The sequence below is a fragment of the Scardinius erythrophthalmus genome (genome assembly GCF_964197995.2).
Source record: "Scardinius erythrophthalmus genome assembly, chromosome: 2".
NCBI lineage: Eukaryota > Metazoa > Chordata > Actinopteri > Cypriniformes > Leuciscidae > Scardinius > Scardinius erythrophthalmus.
The window spans coordinates 42,524,853-42,531,073 of NC_138222.1; the positions used below are offsets into that span (position 1 = coordinate 42,524,853).

Below are 6,221 nucleotides of genomic sequence, written 5' to 3' on the forward strand. Positions count from 1 at the left end.
TTCAAAATGCTTTTGACAAAAGTGGGGGGGGGGGTTAGTTTTACCATCAGTTACAAAAATCAGTACGTATATTGGTCTCATCGAGCCGGACAACTTTCTAATTTACAGTCATTAGCTCCGACCAACAGGACGTCAGATATTTTGGTTTGAATGTGGATTTCTTTGCAAAATCAGCCTCTGATTTTTTACCCACTCCTCTTAAGTGGTTTATTTTATTCCCACAAAACTTTTTCAACATGATGAAAATACATTAATGATGCTAAATTGTGAACGGATAATACATATCTCAAACGGTTTTGCTATGGCGAGGGATTAAAGTAATGTCAAAAAAGGAAAAACTAAAAGCCTCATATCTTGTAAAAATATAATTATACACCATTTATTTCTATATAAAATCATAGAAATATCAGAACTAAACCCATTTTATTCTTTTTTTCAATTTAAGAATTATGTTTAAGTTTAAAAACAGTATTAGTATAAAAAAATCAACTCATACATAGGGCTATACTGCCCTCTTGTGTTCAAAATCAGGTAGGCCTATTGTATCTATATAAAAATATACTAGGTATGTGACAGTGAGAATATTTCACCACCGGGCTAATCGACGTGTGACACCGCTGGGGGCTTTTGAATCGCTAACTTAAAAACTAAAGTAAAATATGTTCCTCTGCACGGAATGATCGTGCCCGCGCCACACACACAAACACACACACACACACACACACACACACACACACACACACACACACACACACACACACAAACTCACACACACACACACACACACACACACACACACACACACACACACACACACACACAAACTCACACACACACACACACACACACACACACACACACACACATTTCAGCATTGCAATCTTGACATCGCAGCCTGTTCCATTATATCCGTAATAAAATATAATAATAAAATAGTCAACCTAACATATAAAAATTACACTGCTCTGTTTAAATAGTCAGTAGGACAAATCATACTATTCACAGTAAGAACTGTTACATTTTTGTGCATGTAAAGAGAATGATTTTTCTACGTCGGTATTGAAACATGAGTGAAGTACAAAGCCTATAATAAATAATAGTTTATCATCCAAATACATCGCAAATGTTGAAACATTTTGATTATAATGAGAGGGTTACGTGAGCCCAACACTGCTTACTTTCGTTTTTATTTTTACATTAAATTTAAAGGATTTGTTGTGGAATATTTCAAGTGTATCATAAAATCAGAATAAGGTAATAAGGTTTCTGTTTATATATATATATATATATATATATATATATATATATATATATATATATATATATATATATATATATATATATATATATATATATATATATATATATATATATAAAAACAGAAACCTTATTACCTTATTACCCTTTCTGTTATATATATATATATATATATATATATATATATATATATATATATATATATATATATATATATATATATATATATATATAAACAGAAACCTTATTACCTTATTCTGATTTTATGATACACTTGAAATATTCCACAACAAATCCTTTAAATTTAATATATATATATATATATAAATATAAATATAGCTGCGAGCAGCGATGACGGGCCCAAGACGGTGCCGCGGGCTTTGGCCCTTCATCGCTGCTTGCAGCTATATATATATATATATATATATATATATATATATATATATATATATAAACACCGGCCCGTCATCGCTGCTCACAGCTATGTTTATACTTCAAATCCTATTTTAAACTCCTGATTCTCTTAAAAACGTCACCCCTACTCTGATCTGTGCCCTATCTTTTGTGTTCAGTAACCTTTTTAACGTGAACTTCTGCACCCCTATTAGGGCCAGGGAGGATGATGGGAAATGTAGTGGGGAGGTGGTGACTAGCTGGTGACCATAACAACCAGCAGTAGTATCAATTTCATGCCACAATGAAGAGGCTTCAGGATTATTGGCTTCCACAACCGTTCCACTGCAGGTTAACTGTTTAAGCTGACCCAATAAAAAACAAGTCAGTATTGGTACTTAAAACAGAGTTTGGTACTTACAAAGGATTTCTTTTTGAAAATATACAGCAAAAAAAAAAAAAAAAATGTTTAATCAACAGTGCTCTGCAACAGAAAATCATTTGCCTTTGTCCTACACATCTCCCTGAGGCAGGATATTGATAAGATATAAGAAATAAGTTAAAATTGCATTTGAGTTTTTCCCTTTCTTCCCTGTCTTATTCCTGTGGCATGCTTTTAAAAACTTCTGATATGCTGATATTCTGATAAGACTTACAGTTGCACTTATTGCATACATAATGCTGATGCAACCAGTTTGCTTGTATCTCGAAAAAAGCAGCATCTACTTATTCCATTTTTTTCTTCTAGAAAAGCAAACTAAATATAAATCCCCCCTCCCCCCTCCTCGAAAATTCTATATTTCTAAACGTAGCGAGTTTCTCCTTCCCTGGCCTCTGCTCATTGAATCACTCTTGAAACCGTGCCCTTCCATCCTCCTGTTCCTCTTGACCCTGGTTCTCATCTATGAGCAATCGTTCAAACTCTTCTTTTTCTTTTCTTTTTCTCGGTATGTGAAGGAGGAATATTGGGAACAAAAAATACTTTCATGCAAATGCTGCTTTACAGCAAATACACTGTAAAAATAAAAGGTGCCTGGAGGAACCTTTTGGGGTTCTTCACTTCGCCACACCGGCGGAACCGTCTGTAGATCCTCTAGGCACCCTTTAAAAAGGGGCGGTTCTCTGAGGAACCACACAGGTTTCCTGAGGAACTCTTATATTAGGCACTGTGTGGAACCACTTTGGGTGCCTCCAGGAACCAAATTTCATTTTTTTTAAATATTTAATTTCATGTTGTTACTATGGTTACCTTTGACATCTATTATAATAAACAAATTGAACCAAATACAAAATAAGAATTGTTTATTACATATTTGATATTCATTTTTATACATACACTTCCATGCACATGGGGAAAAAAGCTAACTACAGATTAATATCAATGACTACACAAAAAAATAGTATAATGCATAAGCAACATGAATAATCAACCATGTATATACAATAGATAAACAAGAAAAGACATCTCAACAAAATGCATGGAAACACATATGTTCCACTAAATAAATCAATGTAAAAAAATTACATTTGAACTAATTAAAAATGTCAATCATACTTAACTTTAAAACATTTGTGTTTCAGTCCGATGGTTAGTCTGACATCACTGTTTCCAAGTCCAAAAGCTCTATCAGATGCCAAAAACAAACAACAGTGCTAATATACACTCATTGTGCTGTAACCTTTATCTCTATACCGAAATCTCTGATGGTTAGTTATTCAGCTATTTTGAATCATAAAATGTTTAAGTCTGGGATGCCGTTAGACTGGAGACTGTAATGTACACTATGGCTTTTGAAAAGCTTAAATGTGTGACTTGAATCAACAGTGTTCATAAATGGTTGTTGAGTATTCTCATGAAACAAGATAGAGGAAGTAGAAGTAGAGGCTTCGACCCGAAACAGATTTAAGGTGCAGTAAAATGATCTGTTCTGTGAATGTTCACTGGTGAATTCAGTCATTTCAATATGAATTCACACGATCAGCAATTTCGTTTGTGGTCAAAAATGTCACTATGGGACCAAGTTGGTGTGAGGTACTTAAAGAGTTGGAAAAGTGAAAAAGTACAGCATCGTTTTCCGTTTGTTTTTCCTCTTTTCTGGTGGATGGTCCAGGCACTTCAATGATTTTCAGGTCTACAGGAGGATTTTTATTCTTGGTCAAACTTGTATTTCAGCTTACTGAGATCCCTGCAAAGTACAAAATTTACTGTTAGTAATGTTATTAAAGTGATAGTTGTGAAATTTAAATAATTTCCTCAGCCTTGTGACGTTCCAAACCTGTTTGACTTTCTGTCTGTGGAACCCAAAAGCAGATCTCAGGCATAATGCGACCCCAGTCACCATTCAATTTCACTGCATGAAACACAAGCAGAAAACTAATGTGTAAATCATTCATGAAACCATTCTTATGTACTCTTGTCTAGTTCAATTCAATGCAACAATTTATGTAAAAATGGTTAAGCTCCAAAAATGTCCCAGAAAAGATCCTAAAAATAATCAATGAGTTCACAACTCATGTGTTATGGGTTGTGTTGCAAGTCTTCTGAAGCCTAATTGCTTTTTCCTATTTATTTATTTTTTTGCCGAAAAAGACTAAACTTGAAGTTATAATTCAGAGTTAAAATGTCTATAGCATTTTTTGTGAATCAAACCTGTGATATTATTTTTCTGAGTAACATGAATGAGATTTGAGATCATGAGAAAAGATTTTCAGAGAGTAACTGATTAAAAAACACAAGTACACAGTCAAACAATACAATTTCACACAGAGAAAGTTCATAGTAATAAAGCGCTTGCATGTGGTGCAGGTAACTTACTGTAATTCAATGTTGCCACTGAAATGTTCAGATTATTTTAGAAATGTAATGGTTGTTCTGGGGAAACAAAAGAACAAAGATGATTATTCACAACATAATATTTATTGACCAGTAAATGGCTTTAAAATGGTATTTGAGAGAATGAGGGCACCTGTAGTAAAGTTAGGCTAAACAAAAACAGAGCAAACTATAACCTGTTTTTGTTATTCATAACAAACGCCAAGAATCAGAGAATTTTCTAAATTAGTTAGGCTATATCAGCAATTTGAAGACACAGTTGTACAAAATATGTTGAATTGAATGACTAAATCAATCTAAGACAATAAGTCAATCATATCCATTTGTTCATTAGATCAACGTAGTTAGCATCGCGGCTAAAACCTTCATACCAGATACTGTGAAATAAACGAGTGGTAAACACTGTAAAAACGTAGTAATGTATAATAAATTTAGTTTATATATATATGTGTGTTTAAATATATAGTGAGTAGACTCTGTATTTATATTTATTTGGCGAGTTTACAAACCTTGTAATGGAGAGCCGAATAAACGGCGGAAGCTTTGATGAGAGGAGCCGTTACTTTCCTGATGACGATCAGCTGAGCTCTGTTGCGCGCGAGCAGCGCGAGGATCACTGAAGCGACGACAGCAGAGGAATAGCAGCAGTTTCGTGACAGAATAAACACTTTTCTCCTCCTGCTTCTTCTTCTTCATATAATATTATTATTATTTAGTGTTGTTGTTTAAGGTTTAAATGACTTAATAAAATAGGCCTATACTAAATATATGTAAGCTACCCAAGTGAAAAAGACTATAGTTACTGTTAAATGTATTAAAAATGCATTAAAGTATATTTGATTTGTAGGTCTACTAAAAACACACTCAAGTACATTTTTAATACATTTAATAGTACATCTTTTTCATCTGGGTATGTATACTGAATCAAACTTGCCTATAATAATAATAATAATAATAATAAAAATGCATTAAAGTAGGCTATATTTGTATTGTAGTAGGTCTACTAAAAACACACTCAAGTACATTTTTAATACATTTAATAGTACGTCTTTTTCACCTGGGTATGTATACTGAATCAAACTTAAGTAGCCTATAATAATAATAATAATAGGATAATAATAATAATAGAATAATAATCTAATTCGGGCCTCACTGAACCATTGGGTTCCTCCAGATGCTGGCTTTAACATTAGAGATCTTCCAGGAACCACTTAAATGTTAAAAGATCTTCCAATAACCCTTTTATCGCATTTAAGTTCCTCTATTTTCCCCTAAAGCACTTCGAAGTCTCATGGTAATGAAAAGGTGACTCCAGAACCTCTGAAGTAAATACAAAGTGCTTAAAGGATCCCATAAGTTCCAGCAAGAACCTCAAAGAATGTCAATGCTCCTCCAGTAACCCTACTATAGGAAAAAGAGCTTTGAGGCACCAAAATTACATTTTGAAGTTCCTTGAGTATCCGACAGGATACTTGAGGCTCCTTTAGTTTTTACAGTGTAAGATGATGATTAGCCAATAATTAATTTCACAATGATGAATATGACAATGATTTTATCATTGATGCTGCATTTATGACTCATTGATTAACTTTCTAACAGCACACCCTTGATCGTAACACATTCGGTAAAGAGCTGATTTTACCATATTAACTTGCTGTGAGTATGATCTGAAAGCATTGTTTGATTTTACCAGAAAAGTCAGGGGTTTTGTGAATGTAGTTTGAAGATTTGGTTTTGT

The 6,221-nt window shown here is 33.4% G+C and overlaps 1 long non-coding RNA gene across 1 annotated transcript; it reads right to left on the bottom strand.

Annotated features, from left to right (window-relative positions):
• Window positions 1-2,937: 2,937 nt before the first annotated feature.
• LOC308686896 lies at window positions 2,938-5,073 on the bottom strand. Its single transcript, XR_014029654.1, has 4 exons — window positions 4,993-5,073; window positions 4,466-4,522; window positions 3,927-4,001; window positions 2,938-3,836 (listed from the first exon to the last, which is right to left on the bottom strand). It is a non-coding gene; the product is annotated as an uncharacterized lncRNA (long non-coding RNA).
• Window positions 5,074-6,221: the final 1,148 nt, after the last annotated feature.